The following is a 25,683-nucleotide window of genomic DNA, read 5'->3' as shown; positions in this document are numbered from 1 at the left end:
AGTAACGGTGTGGGGTGGCATTTCTTTAGGGGGCCGCACAGCCCTCCATGTGCTCGCCAGAGGTAGCCTGACTGCCATTAGGTACCAAGATGAGATCCTCAGACCCCTTGTGAGACCATATGCTGGTGCGGTTGGCCCTGTGTTCCTCCTAATGCACGACAATGCTAGACCTCATGTGGCTGGAGTATGCCAGAAGTTCCTGCAAGACAAAGGCATTGATGCTATGGAGGGGCCCGCCCATTCCCCAGACCTGAATCCAATTGAGTACATCTGGGACATCACGTCACACTCCATCCACCAATGCTACATTGCACCACAGACTGTCTAGGAGTTGGGGGATGCTTTAGTCCAGGTGTGGGAGGAGATCCCTCAGGAAACCATCCATCACCTCATCAGGAGCATGCCCAGGCGTTGTAGGGAGGTCATACAGGCACGTGGAGGCCCCACACACTACTGAGCCTCATTTTGACTTGTTTGAAGGACATTACATCAAAGTTGGATCAGCCTGTAGTGTTTCTTTCCACTTTAATTTTGAGTGTAACTCCAAATCCAGACCTCCATGGGTTGCTAAATTTGATTTCCATTGATAATTTTTGTGTGATTTTGTTGTCAGCACATTCAACTATGTAATGAACAGTGTATTTAATAAGAATAGTTCATTCATTCAGATCTAGGATGTCTTATTTTTGTGTTCCCTTTATTTTTTTGAGCAGTGTATTTAAAGCAGTGGTACAGGAAAATAATTTAGTTCAAATAAAAAAAAGATAGCTGCTTAGGACCATCTCTTTGTTACTCTCTGTTGTTTTTAAGATAGTAAACATGATTTAGGGTAATAGCCATGCTAAACTTGATTCTTCACTCAAGACCATAGAATTAGCCTCTATCTGCAGCCAAAAGTCAAGATGAAGAAGAAGAATGGAATATAATTTATAGGTTGTTTCGTGCTTAAAACAAAATCCTGATGGTTCTGTCAATTCCCGCTTCTAGAATTTTACAAGCTGTGTAAATTAAGTGCCATAGAAGCCATAGCTCCCCATATGCCTTTGACAAAGGGAATCTGAGTTGATGGACATCGATATGCCATTGGGATGCAAAACCATTAATTGAAGCTCTGGTGACTAATCCATTTTCCTGTCCAGTTTCATAGATCCTGACTTAACGGCTGTCCCACCAACCAGAAGCTCGTTCATGTAGATATGATATGAGTTCCCATTACGGCTCAAGTAATTGATTATTATTATTTTTTCCTCTGACTGGCTGAGTACAGGGTAGCCTTGGGATTATAACCAACAAAATGTGCGCCTCAGTGAATTTCCTCAAAACAATTGCCTGAGCCATAAAAATCACAGACTGGCAGAAAACTGCACGAATGCCACCCAGCCTTAGAGGTAAGAAAAACAGTCAAGTTTGTGGAAAAATGCACAAGGGACACTTCATTGGATACATGGATGGTGTGTGTGTTTGCGTGTGTGTGTACATATTCAGTTTATATAGCTATCTTTCTCACATTTGTCTATCTGCCTTTCTATTCGGAGAGAGAGAGAGAGAGAGAGAGAGAGAGAGAGAGAGAGAGAGAGAGAGGGAGAGAGAGAGAGAGAGAGAGAGAGAGAGATTATACATTTTAGCCTCTGGTCCTCTAATCATCTTCATTGCTCTTCTCTGTACTCTCCCTCTCTGTATAGAGATAGATAGATAGATAGATAGATAGATAGATAGATAGATAGATAGATAGATAGATAGATAGATAGATAGATAGATAGATAGATAGATAGATAGATAGATAGATAGATAGATAGATAGATAGATAGATAGATAGACAGACAGACAGACAGACAGATAGATAGATAGATAGATAGATAGATAGATAGATAGATAGATAGATAGATAGATAAGAGGGGGAGAGAAAAGAGAATGAGAAGGATATATTTGTGTGTGTGCATGCATGCACATATGTGTGTGCAGGCACAGGGGCATAGGTATATCTAAAGGCATAAGTATAGAATGTGGGTTACTAGTGGTAATGCTATGTTTCAGAAGCTCTCAGTAGATTTATTGGAAGAAAAACTCATGGAACCATTTCAAAGGAATCTGAGTGACTTCTAGGTATGAGATGCGAGCCCAATTTACCATGAAGTTAAAGTTGAGATTGTGTTGTCTTTTCTTCCAGTCTGCAGGTTGTGCTGAGATCTAAACCTCTCTTGATTCGGATTCTAATTCTCCCTTACATAAGTAACAGACCAGAATTTGTCAGAAGAAGCTCTGATAATTTGAAACAAATATACTCAATGAAAAAGGGAGGAAAATGTGTCAATCACCATGGACTAACTGAGCATGAATTGCAGATATGATGAACAGCTGATGAAGTTCATTCATTGTGTGAGTGCCAGTGCATGATCTGAAGGCACAACATCCAGCTACAGGTAGTCCTCATTTTACAATAGTTGGTTTAGTGACTGTTCAGAGTTGCAACAGCATTGAAAAAAGGGACTTATGACCATTTTTCACAACTGTTGCAAGATCCTCATGGTCATCTGATCAAAATTCAGAGGCTTGGCAACTGGCATATATTCATGACAGTATTACTGTCCTGAGGTCTTGGGATCTCCTTTTGTGATCTTCTGACAAACAAGGTCAATGGGAAAGCCGTTTGTTTAACAACCATGTCACTAACTTAACAACTGCAGTGTGTCAACTCGCGAAGCATTCCTGACCTGCTCTCGAGTTGCCATAGGCAGCTGCATTGAACTTGCATTTCAGTCAAAACAAAGCACATTCCAGCCAGCAATGTCAAGGTCATCTTCATGGAGATCCACAGTGTCCGGAGGGAGTGACTTCTACATCCCGCGAAATTGCTTCATTGGGGAATGTGACTGATGACACACATTGGGGGGAGGGGGAAACAGAGTCAGAGCGAAGGCGAGAATTAAGTGAGGTCAGAATTGGTTTCACTTGGTCCATGATGACATGAAGCTCCTAAAAAATAACTGGATTTCTTTTGAAGCTTGGCTTGAGGCTCATGATTTAATTAGGGCATTGGTTGGAACCCTGACATAGTGATTCACTTAACAAGTATGGCAAAAAAAGGTGATAAAATAGGGTGAAATTCACTTAACAACTGTCTCGGTTAGCAATAGAAATTTTGGGCTCAATTGTGGTTGTAAGTTACATCTTGCTGAAATGATTTCCAGTCTTAAGCAGCTGAAAGTGATGTCAGCTAACAAAGCTGTCTTGAATTCCAGTGTGCAATTAATTAATGCAACAGCTTACAAAGGCATGATATATTTGAGGGACAAGTTCTATTTTAACTTTACAAAATTGTGGGGTTGGTTTTTTTTTAAAAAAATCCCCAGCTATTAATCATTTCTGGATGATGTTCACCTATTTTACATTTTGGTTTTGAGATACCAAAGCTTACAAAAGAAATCATAGCATGGCCTCTTCATCAGAGACTGAGGCAAACCTCTTGCCTTTTTTTTCCACTGAGAAAACCTTGAAATTTCTAAAACTGGAGCAGCTGCAGACTTTATCAGTTATTCTGTACTATTACAAAAGTACGGAGCCATTATTGGACACTTTGCTTCAGACACTGAGAAAGTTGATTTTAGAGATCGCAACCAAGAGACCAAGGAAAAAAGCGGGGGTTGGTGGAAATGTGTAGACTAGAACCCTAAAAGCTTCTGGTTTTCTGTTTCTGCCTAGAGGGAATTTAAAGGAGTACATGGAACTGGGGATAGGGATTGCAAGAGGAATCAAAATTGTATCAGTAATTGTTGGGAAAGGTCCCAATCGGAATCTTAAGTGAAAGTGTTATTATTAAGAGTCAAATGAGGGTATTTGATCATGGATGGATCAGAGATAATAATTGTAGTAATTTGTGTTAGATTAAAAACTGCTGCAGATTTTCTATGAGTTAATTATAAATTATATAAACTATTATAAACTGTTAACAGAAGGCTTTGAAGTTTAACTTTGCTGTTCATTTATCTGTTAACTCTTGTCTGTCTATCTCTATCTATTCATCTATCTATCACCTATCTATCAACTATCATCCTATCTATCTACCTATCTATCTATCTACCTATCTATATCTATCTATCATCTATCATCTCTCTCTCATCTCTCTCATTTATCTATCTATCTATCTATCTATCTATCTATCTATCTATCTATCTATCTATCTATCTATCTATCTATCTATCTATCTATCTATCTATCTATCTATCTCTATCTATTCCCCTCATCTATGTCTGTCTGTCTATCATCTATCTAATCCTCTCATCTATCTATCTATCTATCTATCTATCTATCTATCTATCTATCTATCTATCTATCTATCATCTATCCATTCTATCTATCATTATCTATCAGATGTTAACAGGTGGCTATTAAGTACGATTTATGAATGTGTGTGTATGTTTGTGAATGTATGTGCACATACATGCACACACGTGTGCACATACATACACACAGACCCTATAGGTAGATATATAACAGGTTAAATCAGTTGTAAATAGACCTGGAAGTTTATAATTTTTGGACCTGACTCACAAAGGGAGAAAGTTATCATTGTTGCAATATATTTATCAGTACTTAATGTGTGTGTGTGTTATTGTATGTGTCTTTGTTTTGGTCTTTTAATTCAGATTTTGTCTAATTCTGTTTTTCTTCCCTTTTGCGGGATTTGTATTTTAACATTCTGAATGAAATAAAAGTTATTCCAAAAAAAAAAAATGCATCATTAACTGCATAGGTAAGTTCCAACTGGGTTAATTATTTATTTGCTATTTACTACTAAAATCAAGTTACATGCTGCTCCCTTATGGAACAGTATTACTTACTGGTATGTGTTAATTAGAAGCTAAAACCTGGAATCTGCTAATATAGTTATAATGCCTCTGGCAATGTACTGCCATGCAGATATAATTTCTCTTGAAATGCCTTTTTGAAAAAAAAAGAGCATGTAGTTAAGAGTAGGTGGTCTGGATATCTGGATATCTGATGGTAAGGTGTTCCAAAGAAAGATGGCCATTTTATGAAGAAAGATTGGGTCTGGGATCCCATTCTTGATAATGGGACCACCAGCAATCTCCTTCTCAGATCTTACACAGGTGAGCAGATCCAATTCTAGCAAAGCAGTCACAGAGACATCCACGTCCTTAGCATGGTGGCTTAGTGATGTTTCAAATTCAAATCAACATGAAATTAAAACAAAAAACAAAAACAGAAATGGACCCATTCCTGATTTTTAAACATTGTCTAATCAAAATAAATAATCCAAACCCCAGGGAAAGACCAAAACATGCCCACAAATGAAAAGTGCTGTATATATATAAAAAAATATGTAATGGAAAGCTGCTTACAGAAATATTTCTTATTAGAGAAGCATGCAAAGAAATGCATATCTATACACATTGCTGCAGAGATTAACTAACATAGGGAAAGGGGGAGGAATCAGGCTCTGAAAGATATCATAATGGATTTGACCATCTTTATAACAGATATAAGCAACCGTGCTCGAAGCAAGCAGATTTTCATGCTGAATCTCGCTTCACACTAAATCCAAGTGATGGAATTAGCTCAACATGAGCTCCAAGAATCTATGAATCAGGATAAATTATGTTAAGCAGCAGGACTGTCAGGCCAAGCTTACAAGCAAGAGGAGATAAACAAAAAGAAAGAAGGTAAAAAAAGAAAAATTAACACGAGGGGGATTAATATAGAAGCATCTTTAAAATGTCTCAGCAGGTGGCAGTACTAGCCAACCTTGTCTGGTCTTGGAAGGGAAGGAGAATTGAGGCTGGGTAGGTCATAGAGGGGAGAGCTCCCACACACCCCGAAATTGTAAGTAAAATTGAGGAAGTGAAAAAGAGTCTGCAAGAAGACAGCAGCATCTTCTACACGGTGGCCGAGAAAATGACATGAAGCTGTTCATAAAGTCATCAGGAGTCTGTCAATGAGATTTATTAGAGGAAAGAAAAGCAGACATATATTCTGTCCTTCAAGGACAAGGTTTGAAGCCTGCTTAGCAATTGCTGGGGGTTAAGATAAAGAAGGTTCACAGTCCAAGATTCAAACACTATTGTCGATTTGACTGATAATTATTAAGAGAGATAATTATTAAGAGAATAACTGCAGAATCACAATGCTATAAATGGAGATCCAAAGCTTCGACTCTGCCCCACTGTCATGGTATTAAATAGGGAGTTGGTATTGGATGTATACAGAGGTGGTATTCAGCAGGTTCTGACCAGTTCTGGAGAACCAGTAGCGGAAATTTTGAGTAGTTCAGAGAACCGGCCAATCCCACCTCTGACTGGCCCCGCCTCCATCTATTCTCTGCCTCCTGAGTCCCAGCTGATCAGCTGGGTCTTCTTTGGTTGCCCTGCACAGGAGAACAGAGCTGGAAAGCAGGTTAGTGGGGTGGGGAGGGAATGGGATTTTGCAGTAACCTTCTCCCAGGAGTGGGGTGGGAATGGAAATTTTATGGTATCCTTCCCTTGCCATGCCCACCAAACCAAACCAAACCAAATCACACCCACCAAGCCACGCCATGCCCACCAAGCCCCAGAACCAGTTGTAAAAAAAATTGAATCCCACCACAGGATGTATATATATAAAATAAGGATACGTTGCTACAACTTTAAAAGCACAACTATAATGACGTGGGAAAATATCCGAACAAAGCTGAATACCATACATGTAAGTACCCGGGAAAACTTAAGAAAACAAAAATAGGGATACTGTATACAATATCAACACCCTATCTAATACCATGAATATAGGGCAAGATTGATGCTTTGATCTCCATCTATAGCATTGTGACAGCATTTACAGCATTGTGCTTTGAAGCAAGGGATTGAAGTTTGTATCAAAGCCATGGGAAAGATATCAATAGAAGAAACTCAAATAGGAGGAAAATTCTGGGAAATAGAATCAGAAGGGTGATAGGATGGAGTGTTGTCCAGATTCCCAGGAGGGAGGAACTGCATTTCCAGAAGAGGAAGAAACAATAACAATAGAAATATAATTTAGGCTTGTATATTGCCCTGTAGAGCTTTATAGCACTCTCTGGGCAGTTTACAAATGTCAGCCTATTGCTCTCAACAATTTAGGTCTTTGTTTTACTGGAAGGATGGAGGGCTGAATCAAGCTTGAGCTAGTCAGGATCTAACATTCTAACTACTGCTCAAGTACTACTCAAGCATTCTAACTACTGCACCACCAGATGTCTTACAGCTGTTCAATGCAGTTTATATAGTTTGTGTGAGAGAAAGAGGATGAAGACTGCTCCTCCTTAACACAGTATGTCTCTCAGAGCAAGGAATCTGCTTTAATTTGGCAAGAGTGTGTCTACAGGTAAGGAACATAAAGAAATCTGCTTAGAAGAATCAAAAATTAGTCATTCTTGTTTTTTGGAGTCTGACAGTCTATCTGAATTGGATCCTAGCAGAAGACATCTGGAGGAATTCTTCCCAATAGGTATTTTCCAAACAGAAACCAGCCAGAATGCTGGAGACACTAGTGTCAGGGGAAGAGAGGGGTGGGGGAGAATTATTGTAGCAATTCAACAAGCTCACAATATGAACAAGGAAAAGAAAATGTCAAATGGAATTCTAAACCATCTGTTGGGTGTGAAGAGTCACAATCACATGATAAGTTCCAGTTAAGCTGAACTTATTGCTCCTTCCTATATACAAGAATCTAGTCAACTATCAGTCACAACTAAACTGGCACTAGGTAAATGTTAACAGAACTCAAGAGGGCCTGGACTTGCACCACTTGTGGGAATGTAATGACTCCAGGTTGATTCCTCTCTTGACTCCACCTCCAGTCTTGACCTCTCCTTCTCCTCCAACATCCTGAGAATCAGTTAAAAGAGGAAAAAGAGGAGGGGAAAAAAAAGAAAACCTCTAAACCAGGAGTGTCCAACCTTGGCAACTTTAAGACTGGGCAATTCTGGGAGTTGAAGACCACGAGTCTTAAAGTTACCAAGGTTGGACAACCCTGTTTTATCGTTCATGTTGAGTGACCTTCTGATGTTTCTCCTTACCATTCAAAGGTAAATCTTTGTGGCAGGCACATTATTTTCCCTACAGTGTTGTAAATGCAGTTAACATATTCATATTTTTGGAAACATTTTCTAGTTCCAAAGGAGGGTAGGGTGCTGGGAGATGCAAGGAGTGAAGAACTCAGCAAACATAATCAAATTACTCTAAATGTATTTGTCTGCCTATTAAAATCTACCTGTCCTGAGTTTTTCATTTATCATGATTATGACTGAACCCACCACATGGAGGGAAGGTGTTGCTTCTTCATTCATTTTGGGACGATGATTTATTGCCTTGAACATCCCTTGCAATAGCTGAGATCTAATGGACATCTCTGCATGACAAATCATTCGGCCCTCCAAATAAAATTAGACACAGCGTCCTTTCATGTAGAACATTTCACAGCAAACCACAAGAAGTTTCCCCTCTTTTGTTGTTTTCCTGGAATTGCTAGGTAACTGCCCGCAGCATAAACAGTTGGTGAAAATTGGTAAAAGCATATGCTAATATTAAAACCTTAATGGGGTATATTAACAATGCAGATTGACCTCGCCTGTTTTGTAAATTTCAATTCTTGTCAATCCGCCTTTCACAAACGATGAAGAAATTAATATTAGCTTTCTGCTTGAAGAGGCTTGGAAAAGGCTTCTTTTATTTTATTTTATATATATAAAATTTTACTCCACCAGGAACTCTGTAATAAAGAAATGCAGCCATTGGAAAACACTTTAGCAGCTGGGAAAACACAGCCATGGGAGCTTTTTACAGATTTCTGACTTCCAATGTAAGTTTGTTTTTTTTTCTAATTCCCATTGCATTAGAAACACGTATAAGTTGCAAACCAGGCATTAAAAAATAGGAGAGGAGACGCTGTTTTCTCATAACATAACCTCAAAAGCTTCATTATGGAGGCAAAGAGTGTGGATGACTGCACAGCTGAAGCTTGCTTGGAAACCAGTGTACCAACTTCGTGTGTGTGCGTGCGTGTGTGTGTGTGTGTTTGTCTACGTGTGCATGTGGTGCATTAAGTTAATTCACTAATAAATAGTCATTGTATTGCACATGGGATCATCATGCAAATTTAACTCCAATCTTTAATGATTGTTTTTATAGCCCCACGATTGAGCAGATTGAAGTACAGCACAGTATAAACACAGTAGTGTATACCCTCAAACACAGATGCACCAGTTCACACCACTCATTTTTACGCTCAGCTGGTGTGTTAAGGAATGGTCTTTCTGTTGCCTTTGATCATCTTTCTGAGTCTTGGCTTAATGAGGGAAATGCTAATTGCTTGCTTGATACCACAAAACTGCCTGTCTCTGCTTCTACTTCAATGGTTTAGAGACATTCATGTGGGCATCAGACAATCTTATCCCACTGAGTTGAGCAGGAGTGTTTTTGTGTCCCAAGAGCTCAGGGGCTGCCCCAAAGAAGAGGGAGCCAAGCTATTCTCCAAAGCACCTGAGGGCAGGACAAGAAGCAATGGGTGAAAACTCATCAAGGAGAGAAGCAACCCATCAGGGCTCCAACAAATCCACCCTCATTCAAATCAAAAGTCTCTAGCCACATCTTAGAGAAAAGTACATTGATTTATTAGGAGTGGCCATGTTGGCATAAGCTGGATGCAGCTGATATTAAATTACATCATATATTCACCCTTGACCTTGGTCTTCCCCCCACTCCCTGGATGTGACTTCTCCAATGGGATAAATACATCTCCAAGAGTCATCCATCATGCTCTCCAATAACCTTCTTATACTCCGACAACTTTGGGCTACCGAGGTGATTATCTAGGCATTTAAGGAATGCCTTGCTTTCCCACAATCCCTTTTTCTGGCAGCTAAAAAGACCAGAGGAGTATTTTTTTTAACTGACACAAACCTAGAATTAAGGAGGAATTTCCTGACAGAAAGAACAATTAATCAGTGGAACAACTTGCCTCCAAAAGTTATAAATGCTCCAACAATGGATTTTTTTTTAAAGAAGAGAATAACCATTTGGATAACCATTTGTCTGAAGTGGTGTAAGGTTTCCTGCCTAAGAAGGAAGTTGAACTAGAAGACCTCCAAGGTCCCTTCCAACACTGTTTTCTATTCTATTCTATTCTATTCTATTCTATTCTATTCAGGACTTGATATAATTAGGTTTTTTTTTTTTCCTTTTGGTCAATTGTGTCTGATTCCTGGGCAAATTCTTGTAGTTTTCTTAAGAAGGTTTTTCAGAAGCGGTTTGCCATTGCCTTCTTCCTAGGGCTGAAAGAAAGTGACTGGCCCAAGGTCAACCAGCTGGCTTTGTCCCTAATGCGGGACTAGAACTCATAGTCTCCCAGTCTCTAGCAGCATGTCTTTAACCACTAGACTAAATTGGGTCTCTTCTAGTGCATTAGACTATCATGATCAGTAATTCCATTGAACACAAGTATAGTTATTAGTATCTGTATACCAATAACAATCATCGTTGTAAAGTAGACCATTTCTGCAGCTGATTTTGATAACTTTCGGAGGATATATTTTATCATAACTGATGTACTTCCACACTAAGTTGTGTTTTTTTAAAATGTGCTATTTTTAAAATACCTGAGAGCTCTCTTTTCAGCCAAAAGTTATCAAGGTAATGTCTTCCTGCTATAGCAAAGAGATTTTTGTTTTGTTTTGCTTTTTAAGAAGGTGTTGACACCTTATTGAATTTACAGATGTGATGTAAATGATGCTGAATTAATAATAGAAAGGATTTCTACCAAGTGACAGAAACACGCAGCAGAAAAAGACCTGAAAAGCTTTTTCTGATTTGTCTGGTGTAATGCTCGAGACTTTTTAAGCCTTGCAGGGTGATAAAACTAGAAATGGGAGATGATGACGATAGAAAATTCATAAGGAAATCAAAGTTCCTCCTAAGCTCCGTTTTACACTTAATCTTCATCAAGAGCATACATACTTTTGGCCTTTTCGAATTTCGGATATTGCTATGTGTTTGCTTGCAACTTTCTGTATTCCTAGTATGAGATTTTGCATCCACATTGACCAATCAGACGCCAGTTGGTGTTCAAAAGAAACAACCCTCATGAGTCCACCTTGGTTACCAGAAGAATACATTCAGGAACTGTGACCTCCATCAGAATGTGGGCGTGCAGCATCCATGGATTCCAGATTAAAAGAGAGATACGCATGAGAAATTGTCAGATCCTGTGAGATTTTTTATTTATTTAATATTATGTATGTATGTATGTATGTATGTATGTATGTATGTATATGTATGTATGGCATTCAGCTTTGTTCGGGTATTTTCCCACGTCATTGTAGTTGTGCTTTTAAAGTTGTAGCGATGTTTCAGCAGAATCTCATCTGCCATCATCATCTGCTGAAACGTCGCTACAACTTTAAAAGCACAACTACAATGACGTGGGAAAATACCCGAACAAAGCTGAATGCCATACATGTAAGTACCCGCGAAAACTTAAGAAAAATATATATTTATATTTATATTTATATACATACATACAATAAATCCATTCCATTTCAACTATGTATTGATCAGGTTAAAGTACAGTATTGCAAGCTACTTTTGCAGCCAGCTGCCTACAATTTGGCAGTTCAAATCCCACCAGGCTCAAGGTTGACTCAGCCTTCCATCCTTCTGAGGTGGGTAAAATGAAGACCCAAATTGTTGGGAGCAATATGCTGACTCTGTAAACCACTTAGAGAGGGCTATAAAGCACCATGAAGTAGTATATAAGTCTAACTGCTATTGCTATTGCTATAACAATAACCCTAAGATGTTAATTTCATGAGATTTGTGTATTCTTGGATGAAGTCTTGAAGAGGATACATATGTGCGTATTCCATATTTTTTTCATGGGAGAGTACCATCCAATCAACTTCCATGGATGAAGGTCAATTTGAACTTGAGTCTTCTTGGTTGCAGTCCAACAACTTCTCATATTCTGACTCTACAAAAGTCTTTGTCTTACAATAATAGCATACATGCTGTGCATGCAACCCTTTGGATTCATTTCTAGAAAGATGCTTTAGTGAATCCGGGGATGTGGACATAACACTTTTCCACAACTCTTCAAAGCAGTCAGGGTTCTAGAACTATTCTAATGTTTTTAAAGTTCAAAAGTGATTTTGGTGAAAAAAAAATGCTGTATTCTAAAAACATCAGAAGTACCATGTTGGAATAAGTCCAGTCCAACTTTCTGTTCATACAGTGGTCAACCACATGTCAATGGGAAGGCAATAAGCAGAATAGGAACCCAGGAAGATTTTTCTATCTCAAATGATGCTGAATATATTTACCTTTCATATGGCCACTATGAGGAACAGCCATTGGTCAGCTTATCTCCATTTGTCCACCCACCCACCCATCCATCCATCCATCCATGAACTTTCTATGATGTCCATCTTAAGCAAATAACTCTGGGGAGCATGCATTTACTGCATAATTTGGTCTTAATGCTCCATAAATTTACCTAATCTCAACATCTTGCAGTAGAGAATTCAATAGTTCAGTTGTGCTAAATAACACATTTCCTTTTATGAAAGAAAGGAGAAGTTTTTCTCAGCCTATTTCTTCCACGGTCCTTTTTTTACAAAATCTTTCTCTGATTTCCTTCTATGTCCTCTGTTAAATCCATTTGTGAGTATCAGACAATCTTGTCAATAATTTCTGAGCACAGTGTTCCCAAACAACTTTAATTTTTCTATAATCAAATAGCAGTGTTTCATTGTATTAGCAGTCTCTCTTCTTTAAGTGTAATCTGAATTGCAATCCTTAGTTCTCTCTGGTTCCCTCTGGTCAATCTTCAAAGTCCCTTCTTATCATGTGTTTATTTTCCAATCAGCAAAACTTTCCCACCGGAAGGTTTCTCACATTTAATTTCAAAATCTTTGTATATTCTTTTATAAAATTTTAAACACCCCACAGGAAATATTATTTCAAGATCATCGAGCCCTTTAACTCAGCTTTTAACTTTCCAAAATCAACATTCTAGTCTCCCTTTTGCTTCCCCCCACTGCCCCACAAAATTAGTTTTTCTTTTTAATCCAGGATAAGGAAAAAAAACAAACAAACCGCAGGATGATAAAAATTTTCCCTTCAGAAGATTCTTAGCATCCAGAAAATCAATACAAGCAACTTCCTAAAGTAGTTAAGAAGAAGACATGGGTGAATCCAGTATCCGTTTGAAGGTGCCAACCTTTGACTTAAGCAGGATAGCAATAGCAATAGCCCTTAGACTTATATACCACTTTACAGTGCTTTTACAGCCTTCTCTAAGCAGTTTACTGAGTCAGCCTATTGCCCCCAACAATCTGGGCCATCATTTTACCCACCTCGGAAGGCTGGAAAGCTGAGTCAATCTTGAACCTGGTGAGATTTGAACGGTCAAATTGCAGGCAGCCGGCAATCAGCAGAAGTAGCCTGCAGTACTGCACTCTAACTACTGCGCCACTGTAGCTCATAGGATTATTTTAGCTCAGCTTCCAGAGCTCTGAAATCCACCGAGGGCTGCTTTTCTCCACAGGCAGATCAGTGGTGAGATTCAAAAATGCTTACTACCGGTTCTGTGGGCGTGCTTGGTGGGCATGGCAGGGGAAGGTTACTGCAAAATCCCATTCCCTCCCCAACCCACTAACCTGCTTTCCAGCTCCATTCTCCTGTGCAGGGCAACAAAAGAAGACTCGGCTGATCAGCTGGGACTCAGGAAGTGGAGACTAGATGGGGGCGGGACCAGTCAGAGGTGGGATTTGCCAGTTCTCCAAACTATTCAAAACTTCAGCTACCAGTTCTCCAGAACTGGTCAGGATCTGCTGAATGCCACCTCTGAGGTAGACTCTGTATGAAGCAAACTCGTGGGTGATCCTCAGTCCTGTCCTTGATCCAGAGAGGAGTTCTAAGGAGTTGATTTGTTCCTTGGCTCCTTTTATTGCCAAAGTCACTTAAAGAATCCTCTTCAGTTCACTATTGCTTCCCCAGAAGTTCCCACCTTTCTTGTTTTTGAAAATCTTTTTTCCCCTTATGAACATGGATTTTGGCTCCTCAGCTATATAGCTATATATATTTGGCTCCTCAGCTATATAGCTATATAGCATTCTTACTTTTGTTATGCCCAAAGAGCATTGGAGTGAAGCCTTAAGAACAAGGAGAAAAAGTGTTCCTAGCAGCGACCTCAAAACAGACATTCACTTTTGGGTGCCTTATAGTTCGTAGTGATGTAGAAAAAAAAAACGAGCCTAAAAGACTCCTGCCCTCTGTACTATTCTGTATTGAGAGACTAAGACCCAAGCACATAGAGAAAGATAACAGTTTTATTTCAAACTTTCAAAGCTAAAAAAAGACTATATCCAAGAGGGATTGTCAATTTGAATTCATGCCTGGAGCAAGCCATCACAGACAAAGTCAAATTTGTAGACCCCTGCAGTTCTTATCCCATAACTTGGAATCAGGTACAAATCATATCCTTTGGTTGGCCCTGGAAAAGTGGAAAAGAAAAAGAAATATTTGAAAATCACAATCTTGCTCCCTGTAACCCATGTAAAACATTAAAAAATGATTGCGGTACATGTATGGGATAATTTGTTTCATAATTATGTGATTCCTGCCGCTGAGCGATATACTATGGTAGGATATAAGACAAAAAGAAAAGATCACCCCAAAATCATTTCTCTGTATTAGGAAAAAGAAAAAGTTGTGCATCTATTTACAGAAATGCATACATTTTTGATGTCCTGCCAAATTTGTTAACCAGGAGGCTGAAGAGAAAAGGAGGGAAAAGTGGACATGGGAAGAGATACTATTTTTTATTATTGACATAGGAATGTAAGTATTAGAATGACAGATAAGTTGACATACTAGAACATGGTGGTCAGAAACCATTGTACAACACTAGCACTGTTTATATGTATGCATATATATGATTCTATTTCTACTTTGTTTCATGTAACTGGAATGTTAAGACAACCACACTGTATTCAATATACTGTATGTAAACAATAAAAAATATATCTTAAATATATTTAAGATATAAAGGAGGGAGGGAGGAGGATGAGGAGGAGGAGGCGAGAGGAGAAGAGAAGAGAGGTCCCTGTGCTATACTTAGATCATACTTGAGAGTAGATATAGATATATTGATCAATTATCCAGAAGGCACATTTGTAATTAAGGATAGAATCAAAGGGGTTTCAAACAGTTGGAGAAATTCAGCTAGCTGCTCCAAGTCACTTAACCATATGTTTGGCTACTGCAAACATACTGCTGTATGTATGTTTTGGATGGCAGCTCAATTTCCTCATTGCAGGTGAGCTGCCCTAGTTTGGTAACAAGATCATGTATTGCTTAAGATTCCAGGTGTCGTATGCTGGAACGTGTTATTTTTATAGCAATAGCAATAGCACTTAGACTTATATAACACTTTATAGTGCTTTTCAGCCCTCTCTAAGCAGTTTACAGACTCAGCCTATTGCCCCCCCAATAATCTGGGTCCTCATTTTACCCACCTCAGAAGGATGGAAAGCTGAGTCAACCTGGAGCCTGGTGGGATTTGAACTGCCAAATTGTAGGCAGCTGGCTTCAGAAGTAGCTTACAATACTGCACTCTAACCACTGCGCCACCGAGGCTCATATGTCTGGTAACTGAAATAATTTGAAACCAATTTTGACTGTGAATGGGTGAAACCAAACCAAATGCCCATTCTTCAGCAACTCTATTTAAAAAGCAGTTTACAATTATTTAGTTATATTATGGTATCTATAGTCTTTATGTAAGCTGCTTTAGCATCCTTATCAGCTACAGAGCAAAACATAAAAGCAGATGAACTGGATGATAACAACAACAACAATATATTTAATCTTAAATGCCCATAAGCATATTTTAATCCATCTCATTAAACTAATGTTGGCTGCTTAATAAAGCAATATTTACGCTACTGATTTTATGGAAGTAAGCACAATGATAGAACCGTATGATTGGAACAGACTACAAGAATCATCTTCTCAACTGCAGAACTTGAAGATGGGAGGACTCCAAGAATCCCCACCTATCTTCGGGTTGGTGAGGTTGAGAAACACTGATCTAACCCAATCCTCTGCAAGAAAATTGAAGAACAGCCTCTTCTTAAAAGCCTTCAGAGATAAAGAAATCCAGGTAAACTGTTCACTTTGCACAGCTCTTACTCTAACATATAAAGAATGGTTGCTGGAACTGGGTATGTCTAGTTTGATGAAAAGAAGGACTAGGGGTGACATGATAGCAGTGCTCCAACATCTCAGGGGCTGCCACAAAGAAGATGGAGTCAAGCTATTATCCAAAGCACCTGAGGGTAGAATAAGAAGCAGTGGATGGAAACTAATCAATGAGAGAAGCAATTTAGAACTTAGGAGGAATTTCCTGACAGTTACAATTAATCTGTTGAACAACTCGCCTCCAAAAGTTGTGAACGGTCCAACACTGGAAGTTTTTAAGAAGAGATTGGACAACCATTTGTCTGAAGTGGTGTAGGATTTCCTGCCTAAGCAGGGGGTTGGACTAGAAGACCTCCAAGGTCCCTTCCAACTCTGTTATTCTATTCCAAGGATTTTTTTTTTCTTAAAATTTAAACAATGTCTAGATGATTGCAATTTACACCTGTTATTTTTTTTACCTTGGCTTATATGGCTATGAAAAAGAATTGTTGACCATCTATTTCACTTTATTTATCTGCACACAGCTACGTTTGAGTGTTCTATATTATTATTATTGATCCAGCAAACATTTTATTAAATGAGTATATCAGGGTTGATTACTGTTCTCTTTGACTGTTTGCCTAATTCATGCATGCAATACACCCTGGGAAATTATACACAGTAGTTTGGTAGCTTTATTATATCACTCTCTACATACATTATTTTGCTGAGAACGTAATTAGTCACATACAAAGCTACAGGCCTTTAAACTAATCCCTGCCATCTTCCTGTATTAATTATGCATTCTTTCCACCCCATCCCCCAGCCCTTTTTAATTTATTTCCTCCATTCCTTTTTTATTGTTTTAATCAAAATAGAAATTAAAAATAAAATAGACCTATCTGGAAGCCTATTAGTTGGAAGTCTCCCCCAGTAATAGTGTTCCCTAGCCTAGGTATGCATGCCCGTGTGTGTGTGTGTGTGTGTGTGTGTGTGTGTGTGTGTAATACACACACACACACACACACACACACACACACACACACACATAATTGAAAGTGGCCTGATAATATATTCTCTAACCTCTGGCTGAGTTTTATTCCCCCTCAACTTTGAATTAGCAATCAGCAGGTTCTTCATTCGTTTCTAAAGAAATAACTGATAAAGGTGCAAGGGGAAAATAAAACACGAATATCACAATCAAAGAGTGGCTGCTTTCTTTTACTCATTTGAAAAGTATTTTTCTGCCATCAAATTCACTTCACTTTCGCTGCTCAGTTTAGGATCAATGCTATTACATCTTCCTTTGAAATTACAGGATTTTTCAAGCCCCTCAGGTTATAAAAATACCCGCTGAGCAGAATACCCCAAGCATTCTTTCATCATAACTCTACAATTGTGTTTGCTCGGTACTTGCTATCGTGCCTTTATAGTTTCTATGTTCTTAATCAGAGAAAGGAAGAAAATGATTTAGCGCTCCTTGCCTTCTTACTCTTCTCTTGCCTTATTTTTAACTTACACAGGCTTCCTGGCACCGCATGGCAACCTATATATGTTGGCATGTTGTTCAAGTCATAGCAAACTTACACATTTCATCACGAAAAAAGAGAAAACAAGATCTCGGTCAACATCCAGCTTGATTATCCAAATAAAAGTCCAGGATCATTTCAATTCTGAAAAGCTTGCTGTTTGTTGAATACATGGCGGAGGAATGGCGAGGTAAAAGTAACTCTGAATTTCTAAGGTTCACAATATTAAATGATGGATTTCCCAGCCCAACCCCCAGGCTTCCATGTAGATCATATAAACAAGTTATCTTTGTTATGGGAACCATCTGCCTTCTTCTGCACGCCTGTTAATCTGACCTTGAAGATTTTCCAGAGTCTCGCAAACTTCCATGGAAATGCAGAAGTTTCGTTTCTCCAAATTAACCCATTCCTAGTCAACATCCCCCCCCCCTTACTCTAATGACAAGTGAAATAAAATGAAGAGGCACATAATCCATGCTTCACTCTTGACAATCTCATTGGCAAGATCAATGGACTACCTTTAAACAATGTCCCTTGCTAATTCGTATTTTGGTATTTGCAATGTATACTAGTGAATGAACAGCACCTTCTGAGGGACGCAGACAAGGACTCAGATTCTAAATCTGCCTGTGGAGAAGGTGATCCAGAGAAACCTGTGGAATGTCAGACTCAGAAGGCACAAACCCCAAAATCACCTGAGGCTGATTAAGCACTGGCACCAGCTGGATAGTTGGAACAGTCAGATGATGATGATGATGACAGTGAACTTGGCTTCCCATCCTCTGCCAATAGAGTGGAGAACAGAGCAAAGGCATTCTAAGAGGCTTCTTCCATGAAAGAGAATCAATCTGATCAAAGACAACTGGCTGCTATCTGAAAAGAGCTGTGGTGGTGCAGTGGTTAACATGCAGTATTGCAGGCTAATCCTGTCCACTACTAACAGTTTGATCCTGACAGGGCTTAAGGTTGACTCAGCCTTCCATCATTCCAAGGTTGGTAAAATGAGGACCCGGATTGTTGTGGGCAATATGCTGACTCCGTAATGCACTTAGACAGAGCTGTAAAGCAGTGTAGTGGTATATAAGTCTAAGAGCTAGTGCTAGTGCTATTTAAAAGGCAGCCCTGCCCCCTGTTTTTCTGCTGGAAACAATTGTCTGATCTTCTAATCTGACACATTATTCTTGCGATTCCTGAAACCTTGATCTTTGGACTGGCTGACAAACCTGACTTGGCTTTCTGAATGTAGGACTGGATTTGGACTATTCTTATGTGTGGTCCTGTTGAAAACAAGACTACTCAGGCAAGCTTCTGAGTTTTTGTTTTCAGAGACTGTGTTTTGCTCTATATTCCTTGTCTGCCATAATCTCTTCAGCCTTGAGTAAATGTCTAATTCCTATAGCAACTACGTTTGAGTGTGTAAATGAAAGAGGACACTTAGGCTAGCAATAGATTTTCATTCAATGCCATCAAATGGTAAGGGTGAAGGTTCCAAACTCAAATGCCACCGTGCATCCAAGCCAATTTTGTTTGGGGATGAAGTTGCAAAAATGCCTCTGATGGAGTTCTAAATAACTGAGCCCCTGCCTCAGTCTTCAAACACCTGAACAATACTCTAGCTTTTGCAAATCATTCCCCAAGTATTTTATGCATTCACCAGGGCAGAAAGATGGAACAATGGCTACATGATAGATCCTTGCTTTACTGGTTCAGAAGCAAATGCTTGGACTTGCATCAAAATACCATTGCTGTGCAGTCAATCAAATGGGAATGGGATTGGAAGTGGTGCTTCTTACTTTCAGTCTGAACATTAACTAACTCCGTCCTTCCTTCTGATGCCATAGTGTGAATTAAGGGGTTGATGGGCGATGGCTTAGTAGAGAGCAAATGCAGACATCTGCTGTCTATTAGGGATTACCAGATGCACACCAAGCCTGATGCTTGTTCTATCATCCATACAAAGAACCAAAAAAGAGAGGACATTTCTTGAGAATTTGCCAGGCTCATTCTTGAGGATCACAATAGAGCATCCTCAATGGATACTAAAATTCCCTTTCCTTGCCATCCTAATTATAAGACTTGGACATGCCAATCAATTCATCAAAGGACTTGTGATGCTAGGAATGAGGCCGGGGGAAGCTCTCCTACCAATAATCTTGTAGAGTTGTCTGATCATCATCCCTGTTGCTTTTCAAACCAATACACTCATTTGATGAGAACTGTAGCCTGTCTCCAATTGCGGCTGAATGCATAATGGCCTAGCCATCTCCTGTAGAGATCTATTGATCCAAGTCCCTTTCTGACTGCCTTGACTAGAGAAAAAGAAATCTGTTATTTGGAGCCCAGCATGGGCCATTGTTGGAAATATACTGCAAATTACTCCCTTTCTCTTTTATTCCAGTGATGTCATATGACGGACCTGACAGAATTCCTCAAGGTTTATCTACACAAAGTCTAAGCAAACAAGATAGAGAACATTAATGAAAGGGGGATCCAGTTTTTGCTGCCCGTATTGCACATGCAAATTAAATAGACTTATATCAGATTTAATGTATGCAAACAGCAAGCATTTTCATACCTCTGCAAAAACGATATGAAATTGTTGGCAAGACAAGAGGAAAGGTCACATTAGTGGCTTGGTTGTTTTTATTCTTTCAACAGAGTTTTTTTTAAAAAAAACAAACTAGAGGGAATAAAATCCCATGACAAAAAAAGAACATTCTGTGTATCAGCATATTTGTGTTTCTTTCAGGTTGTTCATGCAATGAAGTTGGCCTGAATCTTCTGACCTTCCTAACAGATATTTTGAGGGCTACAATGACCATCATCCTCACACAGCACTGCCAAGGAAATACGTTGGGAGGTTTAGATTGAAATATAACTATGGAAATTCACTTTTAGTCATGATCATTTAACCAAGTCTGAAACTTTTAGTCAATGACTATGGAGATGCTCAATCATCTAGGTCAGAGGTCTCCAGCCCGTGGTGTGATGACTGGCATCAGTCCACAGCATGGCAATAACTGTGCCGTGCAAACAAGCGAAGTCCTATCAGTGGGATGTAGACAGCATGTGAAGTCATGCCCCCTCCAGTCTGCAGAAAAACCAGGGATCAAAAAGCCAGGGGTCAGATTTTCCAGTTCACTGAACCAGTAATTAAAAATGATAAAATTAGCTACCAGTTTGCCCGAACCAAGAAAAACCAGTAGCAGTCCACCACTGCCTGCAACTGGGGTCAATGCCAACAATATCCTCTTCTTTGGCTTAAATAGTGTTTTCTGTTTTAAATAGCCAGAGCAAAGTGGCTGAAAGAACACATGTCTTTTTAGTGGTAAGCCCCAATGAGTTTAATGAGACTTATTCCCAGGCCAGTGCTAATTGGGATACAGCTGTTTTCTCACCTGATGTCTGTAGCTCATTGCAAACAGCCCTGATTACAATCTTGGCAATGCTATCTTGTCTGAAGACAAGCTGTGATTGATTCAATCTCCCCTTGGTTTTAGGAACTTCCAAAGCCATCAAGCTTTCCAGATCTTCATTGCTTTCATTCAATTCTACCAGGAGGATTTTAAAAAAAACTGATGATCTCAGAAAAACCTGATGATCTTTAAAAAAAATAGATAACTCTGAAGTGTTTGCAAAAGCATCAGGAAACAGAGTCTCTAGCAAGTTTCAAATGTAAATATCTGGAGGCACCTCTTTCGAATATGCCTGATTTCTCTTTTGATGAATGCTAAATACTGCTCAGTTGGTGCATCGGTATTACAAATCTAAATTCTAAATCTGTATTTATTTCTGAAGTTGAAACACTGCGATTTCCTGAAACAGCAACACACAAGCAAACCTTGTGAAAGGTGGGAAAATAATGTATTCTACCCCTTTTTGGAAAACTCCCTGTGAAAAAGTCTATGGAGATTCTTGGTCTTCCAGGTCATGGTTGTCCCAAAGATATTTTCTCAAGAGGCAACTGGGCTTTCTTTGTTTTTCCTTGAAGACATTTCATTTCTCATCCAGGAAGCTTGGGTTCAAGGAAAACCAAGGGAAGTTCAGTTGCCTCTTGAAAAAGCACCTTTGGGACACTTTTGTGAAAAAGATACTTTGAGGCAGAAGAATTCTTTCATTTCTCCTCCTTTCTTTACTTAGATGAGATGAATCAGACTTCCAGAATCTGGTTCCCATGTCAAATGACCTATTGCTGATTAATCAGATGAGTTTTATTGTCTAGTGATGTCTTCTAGTGAATAGAAGACTAGAAATATCATATTAATGTTTAAGCAATGTAACTGTAGCTTTCAGCAGCTGTCCTGGGATGAAGTAGTATACTATTTACTTAATTACATCAAAATATGTGCAAATGTGCCAGGCAAACCCAAGCCATTCATTCCTTGCATGTTAATGCAGTGGTGGGCATCTATGGTATCTTTATGATCTGTGGACTTCAACTCCCAGAGTTCCTGACCCAGCATGGGCTAAAACAACCATCATGGATTACTGGGTTGAACCAACAGCTCCTCTAACATGAGATGCTGACCTCCTCATTACATACCCATCTGGGAGTCATCCCTCTCATAGGCTATATGTTGAAAATGTAGCACCCTCCATAACTCACTCTGCCACAATATTGCTAAATCTTGAACAAATTGTTGGGCTGAGTTAGTTTTCAAATATATAACTGCACTTTTGGCAACAACATAACTAGAATAACAGAGTTGGAAGGGACCTTGGAGGTCTTCTAGTCCAATCTTCTGCTTAGGCAGGAAACCATATACCATTTCAGACATATGGTTATCCAATCTCTTCTTAAAAACTTCCAGTGTCGGAGCATTTACAACTTCTGGAGGGAACTTGTTCCACTGGTTAATTGTTCTAACTGTCAGGAAATTTCTTCTTAGTTCTAGATTGCTTCCCACCTTGATGAGTTTCCACCCATTGCTTCTTGTCCTGCCCTCAGATGCTTTGGAGAATAGCTTGATTCCCTCTTCTTTGGGGCAGGCCCTGAGATCAATATCTGCTATCAAGTCACATCCCCATTAAATAAGAGGAACACCAGAATAAGAGGTCCAATAGACAGATTGTCCTGTTCTTACAGGGCTTGCAAAAGGAAGCGTTCCATAGAAGGCAACAGTACCCAGTCGAAAAATCTGATCTTGAAAAATCTAAGCAGGATCAAGCTTGCTTAATGTTTCGATACAAGACCATCAAGAGATCTTAGCAGCCTAACCCAGACAAGCAATGGTCAACCATTTCAATGTTAACCTCCAGAAAATGATTTTTTAAGAACAGAGGTATATCAAAGCATAGGTTAAACTAGCATGAGATAATAATCAAGGATTCTACTTGGAGTTACCCTTTTCTTTACCAGTCATTTGTGTGTGTGTGTGTGGGGGGGGGTGATATGAGGAAGTTAGCATTCATATTAGAATGACAGTTTGGAAGAATCCCAGCCCTTTCAGTGAATGCAAATCCTTTGGGCTTGTTTGTTTGCAGGAGTTTATTGACAGTACTAATGGTATTTAAAAAGGAGACAGAGATGTCAGTATTACTGTTTAAATGTGTTGTAATTAATCTGAAGTATGCTTGAGGGAAACTAAGCTGATGGGACCAAAGCCATAAAGTTTGTTTGTTTGCTTATTACAAGATGTATTGTAATTATAATTTCTCCTGGATCCCATGTGGCTAATAGATGTAGGACATATTTTTTTTGGGGGGGGGGGGGGGTTGTTTTCTTTGTCACTGGAAGCTTTTGCATACAAATGGCAATTCTGCCTACCTGTATAGATTTATTACCTTTGGTTAGGATGACCATACGAGTACATAATGTAAGAACCCCCTGATCTGATTCAAAAGCAATGTGCAAGGCCATCTAATTAGGTTTGAAGTAGAATCCGTTGAGATTGAATATGTCAAAGTTTTGGCTTCCATGTCAATCATCTCTGTAGGCTACTAGAATGTTCTTGGAACATTTGTTTTTTTGTTTCAAGTGGTGATATTGCATCAAGGACCACTTCCAACATCCCTTGTGGCTTAAAGTGGGTACAAGCCACAGAGAGGGTTCTACAATAATGAGAGTAATCACCGTTGGTTTAAATTGGTTTATTTAAATTATCTGCAATGTTCAGAGCCCGTTCCGTTCTCTGACAACTTTAAATCTATCCTTGCTAAACTAGGGAGAAGGCACAAAGGGAAAAATATATATAAAGCTCAAATTCCAACTTCCCACCATTATCATGACCATTTTAGTCTAAGAATTCGTGCCGATATTTGTTATCCATACATTTCCACCGTGAGCTTTAAATCTGGCAGCTTGTTGGAAGGATTGCTTTAAGTGCTTAAACATAATATGGGATTTTTTCTCCCATATCTATTCTTGATTAAAATGCAATCAGGTATTGGCGTGCTTAAGGCTTAATAGGCACTCAAAGTAGATACATATGTCATTTAGGGACAGATTAAGCATCATCGTTCATGCAAGCTCTCAACCCAAGGTTTGCATGTAATGAGGAAAGAGGAGTCAAATTGTGCCATTTAATGCTGGTAATTTTGCTTTGAAAGTTTTGGGTTGTGCAGCTCTTGAAGGACCGAGCAATTTATCTTTTTGTGGTGGTGGAAATGCCTGGGTAGTGGTTGGCTCTAGACAGAGGAGCAACACTTGATCTGTTTTATAAAGTTAGATCCCAGAAATGTAAACATGGCTTTGTGTAAGCTATATTGCAGTAGAGTTTACAATTTGTCAACCCATTCTTATTAAAGCAAGGGCAAGACATTTTGCTACCTAGGTTGAACAACTGAAGAATTCCCTCTCCTATTATATTAATAGTTCTTTGTTCAGGATTGAAAAGGGACTTTATGTTCCCCACAATAACTAAAGCTTTTATTAAGTTCATTTTCCCACTTCCAGGCTATATTACAAAGTACAGTATGATAGAGTTGGAAGGGACCTTGGAGGTCTTCTAGTCCAACCCCTTCCTTAAACAGGAAACCCTATACCATTTCAAACAAACGATTGTCCAATCTCTTCTTAAAAACCTCCAGTGATGGAGCACCCACAACCTCTCCTGATTAATTGATCTCACTGTCAGGAAACTTCTCCTTAATTCTAGATTGGATCTTTGATACATTTCCATCCTTTGTCCCAAAGGTGCTTTTTCCAGAGGCAACTGACTTTCTCTTTTTTCTTTGAAGATGTTTTGCTTCTCATCCAAGAAGCTTCTTCAGCTCTGAACAAGCTTCTTGGATGAGAAGCGAAACATCTTCAAGGAAAAACCAGAAAGTCCAGTTGCCTCTTGAAAAAGCACCTTTGGGACAACCATGAAATGGATGATTGAGAAGACAGTCATTGATAGTCTTCCATCCTTTACTTCTTGTCCTGCTTTGGAGAGTAGGTTGAACGCTTCTTCTCTGCGACAGCCCCCGAATATTATTTCATTTCATGTCTGACCTGTCCTTCACTGTTTCTAACTTTGCCATTGTCCATCTGAATTATACAAGACTATGAGCCTTCAGTAGGTCATTCAGAACACCTCTTCCTACTTCAGAGATTTGGTCTTTAGAGATTTGGGTCAGAATTGGATATTTGGGGTATTTCTTTGGCCAGAAAATTGCAGCCATCCACAGTTTTGTAGAACACCACATGGGGCAGTTACTTACACATAAATAGAATTCCAATTTCATCCTCATTAACCACTGAAGTTGGAAAACAGAGACGAAAGGAAAATACAGGAACAATTTTATGGCTTTTACAAAAAGCGAGGCATGGACTCAAAATGAAGGTTGTCATCATTTCAATGTTGCTTATAAAGCAAAATTCTGCCCCGGGTTTATAATTTTGCCAGAAGGACTATATCTTTCCCTTATTTTCTTTGAGTAGCTATGATTCTTTATGCCCAGTTGCACTACATTAGTTGTTTAAAAAAAAAAGTGAAGAAGCTGGGTTCTGAAGAACTTCAGTG

This window comes from Pseudonaja textilis, chromosome 11 (assembly GCF_049901715.1).
Source record: "Pseudonaja textilis isolate UNSWEBS1 chromosome 11, rPseTex1.2, whole genome shotgun sequence".
Taxonomy (NCBI): Eukaryota; Metazoa; Chordata; class Lepidosauria; order Squamata; family Elapidae; genus Pseudonaja; species Pseudonaja textilis.
This window is presented reverse-complemented; position numbering follows the sequence as displayed.